Below are 15,315 nucleotides of genomic sequence, written 5' to 3'. Positions count from 1 at the left end.
GTCGACAGGGTCAACGCAGTGGGACAGCATCCAAGAACACAGGATGACATCAGGAAGAGGTGGAACGACCTATGGGGGAAGGTACGTTCCGTGGTATCCAGACACCAGGTAGCCGTACAGAGGACTGGCGGTGGACCCCCACCTCCTCCCCCACAACTAACAACATGGGAGGAACAAGTCTTGGCGATCATGCATCCTGAGGGCCTCGCAGGAGTAGCAGGAGGACTGGACTTTGGTAAGTCAACTCTTTCCTACTATATCTCTCACCCTACCTGTATGCCATCACAAACCCCAACCCCTACCCTCTCACCCATCACCCCAACACCGCACAGATACCCCACTATCACAATACCAAGCCTTGCATGTGACAACAATGCATGGACACCCATCACAGACCTGCATGGACACCCATCACCACAGCATGCCAAGTAGAGAGACTCACCCAGGGCACACAATCACCACTCACACAAGGGCCAAGGCAATAATGCAAGCACAGTAATAGAGGGAAACTCACCCATTGCACAAGATGGCACACACAGATACAATAGCAATGCATTTACACCCCAACAGGACCCCTACACAATGTTACCGGACAAGAGGTGCCAGCCATATCCAGTCCACCCACAGAAGAGGCCCACAGTGATGACAGCAGCTCTGCACATCTGGATCAAGGTGACCAGCCCGGCCCATCAGGGACCTCTGGACAGTCGGTCCCCCTGCCACAGTCCCAACCCACCACTGAACCTCCCCCCTCAGGAAACTCCAGCACAGCACCCACCCAGCGGGCCCATGCCACTGTCCCCAGGACACGTCAATCAGTAGTGTGCCCACCACTACAGGGACCCCAGGCAAACCCACTAACACAGGATGATCAGGCACCTGGGGACAGTGGCAGTAGGCACATGGTTCAGGGGACAGAGGCACAGGACAACAGGGAAGCTGGGAGGTCTGCTGTGCGATGGGGGCGGACAGGACCAGGGAACCCACTCTCCACGAGGCACTCTCCAACATCATGGGAGCATACCACCATTCTCAGGAGACCATGGGCCAGATACTGGCCAAGTTTCAGGAGACCCAGCGGCTGCAGGAGGAACAGTACCTGGGGATCAGGGAGGACTTGAAGTCCATTTACACCACCCTGGTCACCACTGCAGGGGTGCTGGCAGACATGGCCAACACCATGAGGGAGAAAGTGGCATACCCCCGGGCCCCTGACACCAGCCTGAACGATGAACTGCTCCCACGTCCGCCTGCGCTAGTGAACTGGAGGTCCCGACACAGGAACAACAGGCCACCACAACACCCCACCCCTTGCAGAAAGAGAACCACACCGCAAACGGTCCCTGTGATCCAGGCACAAGAAAGAGAACATTTCCAAGACCCCCGCCAGGAAATAGGACTCTCCTGATTGTCAACCTTCTGCCCCACTATATCACCCGGTCCACCTTGAACTGACATTGCTCCACTTCCTATGCCCCATTGGACAATGCACCTGTAATACAAACAGACTGGACTCCACCCTGGACTTTTCTCCACCATCACCCAAGCCCATTGCACATCCCCCTCTACTTATTAGCACTTAAGAAAATACCCTTGAATCACAAAACAATCTGGAGTCAGTCTGTACTTTCCCAAATGTATTATTACATCCTCTTAGACAAATATCAATGTAAATGTTCATTGGCACATAACAAAATATGACAGTTGTTGGGCAGCTGTAAACATAGCAGAAGGCAGAATGAGGTACCCAGATCTGTGAAAAGGAAAGCCAAAGTGAACTGTCAGGGTCCATGCACAGAGGTAAAAAGGCAGACTTATACAATGTCCTACAGTAGTCAGATATGAGATGAGCAGTGCCAGTCTCTTACCTGTGTCTCATTGGAAGTACTGCATGATGATGTTGTTTCGGTTGTCAATATCTTCTTCCTCTGCCTCCTTTTCCTCACTGTCCACAGGCTCAACAGCTGTCATGAGACCAACATCAGGCCCATCCTCCTGCAGAAAAGGCACCTGGCGTCGCAAAGCCGGGTTTTGCAACATACAGCATGCCACGATTATCTGGCACACCTTCTTGGGTGAGTAGTATAGGGAGCGACCTGTTAGATGGAGGCACCGGAATCTGGCCTTCAGGAGGCCGAAAGTCTGCTCAATAATCCTCCTAGTTCACCCATGTGCCTCATTATAGCGTTCCTCTGCCCTTGTCCTGGCATTCCTCACTGGGGTCAGTAGCCATGAGAGGTTGGGGGAACCAGAGTCACCTGTAAATGTTGAGGGATATCTGTTAGACATACACCAACCCTTAGGGACTACACCATACCCAGACACCTATCTATACTGTGTGGGGACCTTGGGCTCACCTATTAGCCACACACAGTGCCTCTGGAGTTGGCCCATCACATAAGGGATGCTGCTATTCCTCAAAATGTAAGCGTCATGCACAGAGCCAGGATACTTGGCATTCACATGGGAGATGTACTGGTCTGTCAAACACACCATCTGCACATTCATTGAATGGTAGCTTTTACGATTTCTGTACACCTGTTCATTCCTTTGGGGGGGGGACAAATGCCACATGTTTACCATCAATGGCACCAATGATGTTGGAGATATGTCCCAGGGCAGAGAAGTCACCTTTCACTGTTTGGAAATCCTCCACCTGGGGGAAAGCGATGTAGCTGGCATTGTGTTTCAGCAGGGCAGATAACACTCTGGACAACACGTTAGAGAACATTGGCTGAGACATCCCTGATGCCATGGCCACTGTTGTTTGAAAGGAATCAATGGCCAGGAAATGGAGCACGACAGGTCCTGCACTAGAGGGGGATACCTGTGGGATGGCGGATAGCTGACATCAGGTCTGGCACCAATTGGGCACACAGTTCTTGGATTGCGGCACGATCAAGTCTGTAGGTGATAATGATGTGTCTGTCTTCCATTGTTGACAGGTCCACCAGGGGTCTGTACACCAGAGGATGACGCCATCTCATCATCTGCCCCAGTGGACGTGCCCTATGGAGGAGAACGGTGAGCAAAGGGTCATGTACCACATAGTTTGCACAAGGGTTTTGCAATAATGTGATTAAATCGGTGTGTGGCGTTGTCTGTCCGTATTTGTGCCCAAATGTGCTGTGACGCATTTAGGTGCCCTGCCAAGTGCCACCCTGAAATGGTGGCTGCCTGAACTGCAAGAAGAGACAAGGGGAAAATAGGTAACTGCGCTGGCGTTGTGCAGTGTCGCGGTAGGCAGTTGAAGCACGCCGCGCAATTCGGCATTGGTTATCATTGGGCCCTATGGGTCCCAGGAGCCAATGACGATGTATGCCGGCAGTGACGGTACACACCGACGCGGATGTGACCGCCATTTTCTAGCTGTTCACTCACTTGATACCTGACCTTCAAGAGGAGATGACCTACACTGCAAGTGCTGCTGTGACCTCAGTCTGGAAGTGACAATGGCTTGAGTGTCTGTGGAAACGGCCCCTGCCTTCAGTGTGGAGGAGTTGGAGAGTTTAGTGGATGGGTTCCTCCCCAGTACACGCTACTCTACGGTTCTCCAGACAAACCGGTGCGTAAACTGTGAGCATGATGTGTGGGACATGAATGTATGGAGTGGTGTGGCTGGTAGATACATGTTGGGGGGGCTGAGGCCTGCATGTGAGGATGGTGAGTGAATGTGTGTCAGGGCATGGGTGGGTACTGGTGGCCAATGAGTATGATGAACCTGACAGGGGAGTAAGTTCCTTTCTTACCTTACCTTTCCTCTAGGTCAGCACCCACCAGAAGAAGGGTATTTGGCGTGCCATCGCCAAGGAAGTACGGACCCTGGGGGTCTATCATAGACGGAGCACCCACTGCCGCAAGAGATGGGAGGACCTGCGCCGCTGGAGCAAGAAGACGGCGGAGGCCCAGCTGGAGATGGCCTCCCAACGTGGAAGGGGTGCCCATCGCACCATGACCCCCGTGATGTTTCGGATCCTGGCAGTGGCCTATCCAGAGTTGGATGGGCGCTTGAGGGCTTCACAGCAGCCACAAGGGGGTGAGTACAGTCTCATCCAGCTGACTCTGCGCGCTTTATGAGATGTCAGGGTGGGGGATGTGGGATCCCTTAGGCCAGGGTGAACTTGGTAGGCTAGGTCCCTTGTTAGGCAGGCTCTGTGGTACTCCAACCCCAATAGTGGCAGTGGCCATCTACAACCAGTCAGGCTCCTGTGGTTCAAGGTGTGCAGCAAATTTGGTTTAGGCATAGTCCCTCATGGGCAGGTGATTCCCCTACGAACAGTTAGTGCATGGCCTAGTGCATAGGGCTGCTCCCTGTGTGTTGTGTCCGCCAACGGTAGTGGTGTTGCTGGCATTGACCATGTGTCTCCTCTGACTTCCCCCCCTTTTTGTTTTGTCACACTGTCCTTGTGTGCATTAGCATCATCTGGCGGAGGAGCAGTGGCACCGGGGCAGGAGGGAGCTGCAACCCACATGGCCCAGGAGGATGAATGTGCGGAGTCTGAAGGCACCAGTGGGACGGAGGACGAGGGGAGCTCCATGACGGGTACAGGAGGGGACACCAGCGACAGTGACTCCTCCTCTGATGGGAGCTCCCTTGCGGTGGCGGGCACCTCTGTGTCGACCGCAACAACAGGTACAGCCACCACCCCTCCTACCAGCACCGCCCTTCCAGCAGCCCCTCAGCGTGTTTCCCATGCCCGCTCACCAAGGAGGGTGGGCATCTCCTTCGCCCCAGGCACCTCAGGCCCTGCCCCAGTCAGCCCTGCTGCCCTCAGTGAGGAGGCTATTGACCTCCTGAGATCCCTCACTGGTGGGCAGTCAACCATTTTAAATGCCATCCAGGGTGTCGAGAGGCATTTGCAGCAAACAAATGCATACCTGGAGGGCATTCATTCTGGCGTGGCAGCCCAACAGAGAGCATTTCAGGCTCTGGCCTCAGCACTGATGGCAGCCATTGTCCCTGTGTCTAGCCTCTCCCCTCCAACTTCCTCTACCCAGTCCCAATCCCCTCAACCCCATCCTATCCCAAGCACACCTTCAGACCAGCATTCGCCCAATCAACACACAAAAGTGGCTTAGGCAAACATAAGCACCACACATCTCACAGGCACTCATCCCCATGCAGACACACCAACACCAATTGCCTCCACTGTGTCCCCCTCCTCCACGTCCTCCACCTCCCTCCCAGTCTTGTCTCCACTCACACCTGCATGCATAACATCCTCAGCCACTACCTCCAAAACCAGCACGCCCATCACTACACACCACTCACGTGCAATCACCACCCCCACTACCATTCACACGTCCCGTGTCCTCCCCCAGTGTGTCTGTGAGCCCTCCTGCCAAAGTACACAAACGCCGGCACACCCACTCAACAGCCATCAACCTCACAACATCCTTCAACCCATGCACCTTTACCCAAACTCAGCAGGCGTACACCTCTTACAACCACTACCTCTTCCTCCACTCCAAAACCCCCTCCATCTTCCCGTCCCAGTGTGTCTAAAAAACTTTTCCTGGCTTCCATTGACCTCTTCCCTAAACCTCCCCCCGTCCTTCCCCTAGGGCCAGGTTGTCTAGAGCCCAGACCAGCACCTCAGCCACCAAATCCTCGTCTACTGTGCTCCCTGCAAGTCCGGGAGGATCGAAGGGGGCACCCATCAGGGCTGCCAGTGTGCCACCTACTGAAGCCAAGGACCACCCAATTCCGCCACCTGCCAAGGTAAAGAAGTGGTCAGCATGCAGAATAGAAGAGCTGCACCACCCACTCAGCAAGGCCTCATCCAGAACCAAAGAGGACAGTGCCAAGGTCCCAGCAGCGACTTCCAGGGTGGGGAAGGGACACAAGAGCAAAGCAAAGTCACCTCAGGGCATGGAGCCTCCAGGTGAGGGACTGGTGACCCCCATTTCTCAAGACAGCCCAGTAACCTGCACTGCCACCTGCACCACCATCTTCACTGCCACCTGCACGGCAGCTTCCGCTACTACAGTCACCAATATCATCCCCAGTGGGCAGCCTTCAGAGTCTCCCTCAACTACTACAGTCACCTGCACCACGGACAGCACCGGCAGCTTCTCCGCCGCAGACACCGCCGCTGCCACCGCCACCTGCCCTGTGACGTGCCCAGGCAGTGTCACTACAGCGGACATCAGCACTATCCCCAGTGGCCAGCTGTTCGAGGCTGCAGGAGATGGCCTGGACCCTGCACACACTACATGAGGCATCACCACCAGCACTGGCACTACCAGTAATTTGCAGCCTAAGTCATCGCAAGGTGGAGTGTGTCTCTGCCTCCATGGAGTATCATGCTACCTGTTACTGGAATTCTCGGTGGCTCAGACACCCAGGCGAGGGAATTGGAACTGCCACACCCCATTTGCAGCATCACTGCCCACAAAGTCCCCTGCAGAACTAGTGGAGAAAGGCATCCACTAACCCAGTCCTTATCAGGATGAAGCACTCTGGGCACCAAGCCCCCTCCAGAACCAGTGGAGAAAGGCATCCACTAACCCAGTCCTTAGCAGGATGAAGCACCCTGGGCCCCAGGCCTCCTCCAGAACCAGTGGAGAAAAGCATCCACTTGTGAGACTGTGGCTTTGCACTCCCGAGGAGCAAGCAGTGGGCAACCCACCCACTTGAGAGACTTGAGAGACAGTGGCTTTGCACTCCCCAGGAGCAAGCAGTGGGTAACCCACCCACTTGAGAGACTTGAGAAACTGTGGCTTTGCACTCCCCAGGACCAAGCAGTGGGCAGCCCACCCACTTGAGAGACTTGAGAGACTGTGGCTTTGCACTCCCCGGGAGCAAGCAGTGGGCATGGAGCCCCCTCGAGGAGCAGTGGCGTTGTCCCATCATCCAGCGGAGGTTTCCCCCCTCCCCTTCCCCCTGAGGTGCCTGTGTGTTTTCCACCTGATGCCTCTGCAGTATTCCCTCCGTTTTGAGGCAGGTGTCATGTGTGAGCTTCGCCCATGCTTTTTGGGACCAATGGTCCACGAACATTTAATTGGACAGTGTACAGACTTGTGTACTTGCTGTTAATATTTGTATATACTGATGATTCTAAGTTATCTTGGGCTATCTGATTGTTCGATTATTACACTCGTTGAACTCATTTCATTTGGTCCTTGTGTTCTTCCAGGGGGTGACGGGGTGTATCTGTGATGTGATTGGATATGTGTGTGTGTGTTGTTGTGGGTGGGGGTGCGGGTGTTGCGTGTGTGTGTCACTCTCTTTTCCCTCCTCCCCTCCCCGGTGTGCTAAGTGCAGTACTCACCGTGGTAGTCACCGCCGTCTTTGATGTTCCTGGTAGATGAGGAGGTGGACCAACATCGACAGGACCTGTAACTCGGTCTCTATGACATCCTGGTTGTTCGTAAGTGTCGAAAGGTGAGTGGTTTCCCTTCTGTGTTCGGTTTCCGCTGTGCTTTTGATGGCGTTGGTACTGCCCTGGAAAAGCTGGCGGATTGGTGCCTTGTAATAGTGTGGGCAGTACATTGTCTTCAGCCTGTTTGTTGGAGGTTTGCCACAGTGTTTGTTTCTACCGCCGTGGCGGTCGGAGTGTTAAATTGGCTGTCTGTGTTGGCGGTTTCCGCCATGGGCGTAATTCAATTTTTTTGCCTCCGGCTTGTTGCCGGTATTACCGCCGCTTTATCCCCAACCGCCAGGGTTGTAATCAGGGCCATATTCTAACATACCCACTCATACATCGAGAGAGACACTCACATACCCATTCACACACCCAGAGAGACTCTCTCCCACCCCCTTGCAGACTCACACAGACAGTTTCACACCTGAGTCTCACACCTACTCGGGGACCCACCCAAAAAGTCTCATACCCACCAAGAGATGTATTGAGACACTCCTACACTCGCTTGCAGACCCAGTCACAAGTTTACATGTACAATTACACACCAACAGATTATGAAAAATGTGTTTTTGATTCCTGTGTGAATTTGTGGATCTGCTGCTATTTTACATGGGGGGGGCACGCTGAGTGTAGCAGCAGATCAAAAAATCTGCCCAAAACCCCCCACCAAATGGGCTTCTTCATAGAGGTGTTAAAAAGGGTTAACAATATTGACCATTCGGAAGTCGTATGACCTAGGCCAAATATGAAAGGAAACTTATGATTTGTTTTCTGCTTGAGTAAGCTTGAATGCAAAGTTGAAAAGGTTGCAATTAATGGTTCCCTTGTATGAGAGTGTGTACCATTATTGTGCTTAGTTTTTTGCATTTTCAGTGAGAAGAGGCTCTAACTGATACTGACAGACAAAAGATACAGACCAACAAACATATTTCACAGGCATGTTAATAAGGTTCTAGTTTAAAGAAAAATTGTGCTTGAAAAAACTTGTGTGAACATAAGGTGGATAAAAGTGTCTAGTGTGTGCAAAAGAGTGAATGGGAAGATAAAAGGGAGAGTACATAATGATAGTAAAGTATCGTACAGTCTTACAGTGACCAGCAAAGGAATAAGGAAAATTTGAACAGAGTAATTTGGAAGTAAATGTAGATCAAAAATATTAGTAATTAAGTAAGTAATACACAGTTTCTATCAAGTGAAAAGCTCAAATAGATATTTAAAGAGCAAGTTTCAGTTTTGGGGAAATGAGCGTGTTCAGCATATCACTATAGCCTGAGAATAAGTAGCATACTGTATTGCATTAGCCTTTATCAGGAGCATATGTAAAAAGTAATTAACACAGCAGATAAGCTATATATAGACATCTTTATATACCTATCAAGAGTGTGATAGAGTTAGTAAAACAGGTAGTCATTTCATAAATGCCTCTGTAGCTGTGTTAGTGGAGTTGTGTGTAACTAAGTCAGTGAATAACTACCTGTTTTACTTCCAAATTACTCTGTTCAAATTTTCCTTATTCCTTTGCTGGTCACTGTAAGACTGTACGATACTTTACTAGCATTTATGAAATTGCTTAACAATATACTTAGGTATTGTTGGAAAGTAGATTATTGGTAAGGGCAGGTAAGTACCTAAACTTAGCAATAGGCCACAAACCCCCACTAGCTCCAGTCAAGGTCTCAATAAATTAATCTCAACTCAACCTTTGGTAGCTTGGCCATGAGCATTTAGGCTTAATCTAGGAGACAGGTATGTAAACCATTTAACATCCATAAAACATTAAACAAGTAAAACATAAAACACAACAAAACTCCACCTTCAATTTACAAAAATATTGTCATCTTTAATATGACATTAAAATGACAAAAATCCTATAAAGGGAACAAGAGATATGAATTTTTCCAGATTCAATGTTTTCTAGCGCTTAGAAAACAAAAGCGTCATTCGGGACATTCGGTTGCACTTGACTGGGGCAAAGTCAAAAGTAGAGGCTGACCGTGATGGAGCCCTGCTTGACTATACTAAGTGGGAGGCCTTGGTCAAAGTTTTACCTTCAGACTTAGAAGATTTTTTGAAGATCTCTCACCAACCAAAATACGTGTTTCGGGATACCTCGGTCAAGAGTTCTATGTTCGGACTTAGATGATTTTTCAGGACGGAAATCTTTGTCTGGGAGCAAGTCGACGTTAAAGTAGATCATTCTGGAGCCCTCCTCGGATACACTGTATGGGAGGCCTCAGTCAAACTTTTATCTTCGGACATAGAAACATTTTCAGAGCTTTTCTTCCCTAACATCGAATGACCCTCCACAGCAAGCTGATTTAGATGCAACATAATCAGATTACCTCTCCACAAGTACCTGGTGAAATCCTAGAAGTCTGGGTCTCCGGAGCTTTTCAGCGGGATGAACCTGCATTTCAGGCCAGGTCGTAGTCGACATTGGTCGGCTTGACTCACGACATCAGGTAGGTCCACTTATGGAGCTTTTTTCCAAAATTGCTCCAAACGTCTCCAAACATCTGGATCTTCTTCTAGAAGTACTTTTAAGGTTCTCTAGATGTCCACAACTAACAACAAGGTTCCAGAAGCTCTGAGTTAGGATTCCAGATCCCAGAATGCACCCAGTTCAAATCCAAAAATGACCACTGGTCAGCTGGTCAGTTTCTGCAGGGCTTGATGCAGGGGACTCTGGTTAACTCTTTCCTACCTGTAGACTAGAGGGAGTCCCTTCTTGTAGTAGTTGAATTCAGGCAATTTATTTTTCTTGGTGTAGCCCAAGTATGCATCTGGTGCAGTCCTTTTGAGTGCAGTGTTCAGGTGCAGGCCGGGGGTCCAGCAGGGCAGCCCTTCTTCTTCTTGTTTTCTTTCAGTAGGGATCTGAGGTGGGGTGCAACACTACCAATGTTATCCTTGCTCCTGGGGTAGAAAGCAGGGAGATGCTCCTGTCCAATCATGTGCAGGTGACCACCCTCTTGAGTGACCACTTCCTGGGAAGTGTGGCAAAAATCAATCCCAGGGAGCAACATTCCTCCAAAATCCAATAAGGCAAAATTCAATCTTAGAGTTTCAATCTGGCTGAGCCCACCCACTGGTCTGGCTACATTTCCCTTAGCACACCCCTTCCTTAATCTAATCAGGGGGCACCTGGTTGTCTGGGGATGCAGGAAATGGGGGAGGTACATTTGCTATCCCAAAAGTCCTTCCCTCCTTTGAAGTCCAGTTTAAATGCTCTCCCCCCATCCTGTTCTACCATCTGATAAGGCAGATCTCCTCCCACCAGATGGTTCCTTTGTTTCTGCCCCGGCCATTTCACACTTCATCAAGGCAGCCTGGCTCAGGCTGCCAGAGGTTGACCAATAAGAGAAGGGAACTACAGGGGTAAAATTGGTAGGTTTTAGAAATAATTTTAAAACTCTTTACGGGTACAAGTTATATTACATTCAAGAGTGGGAAATTGTTGGATTTATTATAACTTTTACTTTGATACTAAACATGCCATATTTAGCTCTTTTCTATGGAATGTAAGGCTCATATTTAAGAAAGGTCAGCACTGTCTTTGCACCTTTTTTTTATGCATAAGCAGCGCTAGCCTAGCACCATTTTCATATTTTGTCACTAGACCTGTCTAATGCCAACATTTTTTAATTTGTGTAATTTTTTGAGAATGTCACCCCACCTTGCTTCATTTAGCGACAATGATGTGCAAGGTAGGTGTTCAGTGCCATATTTGCTACCCAATGCCAAAACGACACACATTAAGGAACCAGTCCCAGAAAATGGTGCAAAGTCAATTAGCGTCAAATTTTAACGCCTGGTCTGACCAGGCATTAAAATGAGGCCCACACACTACTACTTAAGGAAAACACACGTGAGGAGCATTGGCAACCCCTTGGATAACATGGAACTGTTATTTCTCCAGCTTGGCACATGCTGCAGATGACAGCGATGACAACAGGTCCCACCAGCACCACTACAGCAACCCCAAATACCACCACAGCAGCCACAAAGACAGCACAGAAGGTGGGAGAGGATATTCCAACAGTGCACACCCATCCTTCCGCTTAGGGAACACGATGTCATAAGAACCTACCATCTGAAGTGGGAGTCCACTGTACACCTGCTGCACCACAGTGTGCCAGACATCACAGCAAAGGTGGAAACTCCTACAACTATTCCATCCATGACCAAACTCCTGGCTGCCCTCCATATGCTGGAGTCAGGATCATTCCAGACAATGGGTGCACAAGTGGATGGTATCTCCTAGCCATTCTTCTCGGCCTTCCTACCAAAGGTTCTGGATGCAATCATCCGCCTCACACCCCACCACATCTGCTTCTCTAACAGCCAGCAACTGCAGCAGGAGACCAGGCAAGCTTTCTACCAAATTGCTGGGTTCCCGCATGTGCTGGGTGCAATGGACTCCACCCATGTCCAGCTTGTGCAACCTGCTGCAACGGAAGACCTCTACTGGAACTGCAACACATCCATTCCATAAATATGCAGGCCATTGTAAACCACCGTGGGCTCATCACATGAAGGACAGGTGGAGCAATATCCTCTTTGCATAGAGAAGCTGGGCCCAAACCACTACAAGTGTCCACTGGTTGACAACTAAATACAGATCCTGCACTTAACAATGAATAGCTCAGCTATGTGAATGGCATTGGCCATGTCAATGTAGTGAAAGTCACATATAGGCACAGACCCACAATTGGCACCAGTATCAAATGGCATCCAAGTGTTGCCATCACCAACTACATATCACCTAAACATACCAGATGTACCCATTGTGTGTACCGTCACTTGTCTTGTGCATTGTACCGCACACATAGGAATACAACATCACCAGCCATGAAAGACAATGGGGCAGATTTATGAAAAGAGGCTCTGCACCTAGTCCAGCACCACTTTTCTTGTGCCCCTTAGCATCCCCCAGTTCCACCATATGTGTGCCGCATACAATAAATAGCACACCATGATGCAGAGTAGGTGCAATAGTGTCGAGATAATGGATGCCATTGAAAGACTCCGTAGGAGTCATGAGAACATACTTGATAATTTCATGTACAGTACATAGGGACCCATTCACTTCTATGGTCATCCCCTCCTTACGCCTGATCTGTACATGTGTTGAAAGTGTCTTTGATAAATCAAGTGTAGGAACCTTGGTGATTCCTCTGCACCAATTTTACTACTCGTCCTATTGTGTGAATCTAACCCCTGTGCACATGATGGCTGGCACAAGCATAATCTGCAACAAAGAGTCACTAAGTGTTGCACTGCATATGTAGTGCCACATGGTAACATGGAGGTCTGAGTTTGGCCTTGTAGGGCTACCATATTGTCAATTCAAATGACACTATTGTGGTTCAAGAAGGTGGTAGGTTTCACTAACAATAGGACACAGCCTCAAATATGGATAACACAACACATACATTGCATGGTCGAACTGTCAGTCCAGATTTAAATTGACAATCAACAGGTCCCTGAGCCACAATCCATGATAGTAATATCCACCACCACACACCAATGCAACCATTCAATAAAACAAAAGCACACATAATACCAGAAGCAAGTCTGAGTCACCACTCCACCTAAAAATAACATCTGCCATGGAACATACGAAACTACTAATATGCATGACCGACACATGTTCCCTCATTCCTTTGCAGCCCACCAAGGATACGGCATCCAGCCATGGGTGATGACTCCTTTTGGTAACCCGACAATGGTGGAAGAGCGGGCATAGAATGAAGGGTGCAGAAGGACACAAAATGTGGTGGACAGGACATGTGGGCTCCTGAAGTCAAGGTTCAGGTGCCTGGCCCTGACAGGAGGAAGCCTTTTGTATGGACCACCCCTGATATGCAAGATGATCCTTGTATTTATAATCTTGCATAACATATGTATTTGGACGAATGTCCCCTGTGATGAACTGTTAGATGTCCCCAATGAGGAGGAGGTTGACAAAGGTACAGCACAGGTGGAGGGGGAACAACAAAACACTGCTGCTGGAGTTCACAGGAGACAACAAATTGTACATTACTTCTATACCTAGACACTGTACAACTAATATCACCTTGTACATATCACCATTAAATCACTTTGCACCAGATTGTTCATCGTGTACTCATTCTCTACTACATATACCACTGGAATGATGCTCATACCTCAGGGAGCAGGTAAAAAACACAAAAGTTACGAATATTTGTTAGACCTGACAGCCTTAGGGTGGTCACCCCTAACTTTTTGCTTGCCTCCCTCCACTTTTTGGACACTGTTTTTGCTGGGTTTAGGAGTCTGCGCACTTTACCACTGCTAACCAGTGCATATACTCTCTCCCTTAAAACATGGTGACATTGGTTCATACCCAATTGGCTTATTTAATCTACTTGTAAGACCCCAGTAAAGTGCACTACATGTGCCCAGGGCCTATAGATTAAATGCTACTAGTGGGCCTGCAGCACTGATTGTGCCACCCACTTAAGTAGCCCCTTAACCATGTCTCAGGCCTGCCATTGGAAGGCCTGTGTGCACAGTTTTACTGCCAATTCGACTTGGCATTTAAAAGTACTTGCCAAGCCTTAAACTCCCCTTTTTCTACATATAAGTCACCCCTGAGGTGGGCCCTAGGTAACCCATGGAGCAGGCTGCTATATAAGTAAAAGCCAGGACATGCGGTGGGGGAGATGAGGAATAGAATGAGAGGCTGGAGGAGGATGCTGGCGAGAGGGGAGATTGGATGAGGATCTGTGCTGAAGGTGTCATGACTCTCTAAATCTTTATAAAAGAAGAACTTATGAAAAAGAAAAGGACTTCTAAGGAGTGATCTTTACATTGGCGACCAGGGTCCCATGCAGGAGACGGACTAAGGACACCTTCACTCCTAGACTTATCAACAACTTCTCTAAACTTGGAAACCTGTAAACTTGGAAACTTGAAATCTTCATGACTAAAATGACTGGAAGGTAATGGGAAGAGCTACAGATACAATTTTCATATTTCATTAACTTTTGGACTCATAACTCCAGAGCTTAGCTTTAACTGCGGAACTTTAATCCTTATCTCGACATCGTTTAACTTTTCCTGAACTTAAACAGTTATCTTCTACATAATTGTTAACTTTCTTGTGATGTCTTGCGATTGTGATAGTCTTTTGACTCTTCTAAAACTCCTATTAATAGCCTCTCGCGTACCCAGTAACGGGCGCACTAGCGCGTGTGAGTAGTTTATATTCAATTTAAAAACATACACTCTATCTGTATCACGGGCCAATGCGAACCACAAAACGTGTACCGACGCTAGCAGAGGAGCTGCATCGCCCGCACACAGCTGTGCATGGCACACGCACTGCCGCTAATACAGAAGCTACACCTGGCGCATTGAGCGCCGCCATCAGTATCTCGAGCACATCGCACATGCGCTGTCTGTTACACTAAGGAAAACAACAGATGCTACAGCGCGCGTTCCGAGCACGATTATCTCGAGCCTACGTGCCTAATACGAGCGCACTAAACATGCGCTGTAAATTGAAGTAAATAAAATAAATAACGAAAAAATAACTTACCTGACATCGGAGGTGTTCCAAATTCCCAACTAGAAGCCTCCTCTAGATTCCTCGGAGAGAAAAGGAAAAAAGAAATAATGAGAGATAAGTGAAGAAAGACTATGAATTTTGCTGAAAAAAGACTACACACATATTTAAAGCTTTAATAACAGAGTTCATTAAACTGTATATGGTTGAACAACTATATATATAATTAGAAACTTATCAGTGGATATATATATATATATATATATATATATATATATATATATATATATATATTTAAAAAAACATTTATACATATATATATATATATATATATATATATATATACATAAAGCAGTGAAATGGGGGACCAAAGTATGTCTGCACCCCCACCGTTTCTGGAAACTCCTGGTGATCCGC

The 15,315-nt window shown here is 48.5% G+C and overlaps 1 long non-coding RNA gene across 1 annotated transcript in view; it reads right to left on the bottom strand.

The window, feature by feature from the left end:
- The window catches only part of LOC138285163 (uncharacterized), a 224,219-nt gene extending 209,222 nt beyond the window's left edge, over positions 1–14,997 (bottom strand). Inside the window, exon 1 of the long non-coding RNA XR_011201530.1 lies at positions 14,932–14,997. This is a non-coding gene — a long non-coding RNA (uncharacterized lncRNA). The remainder of the gene's footprint in view (positions 1–14,931) is intronic.
- Between the last annotated feature and the right edge of the window lie 318 nt (positions 14,998–15,315).

This window comes from Pleurodeles waltl, chromosome 1_1 (genome assembly GCF_031143425.1).
Source record: "Pleurodeles waltl isolate 20211129_DDA chromosome 1_1, aPleWal1.hap1.20221129, whole genome shotgun sequence".
NCBI classification, from domain to species: Eukaryota; Metazoa; Chordata; class Amphibia; order Caudata; family Salamandridae; genus Pleurodeles; species Pleurodeles waltl.
The sequence above is the reverse complement of the archived record's forward strand: the minus strand, read 5'-3'. Positions and strand labels throughout refer to the sequence as shown.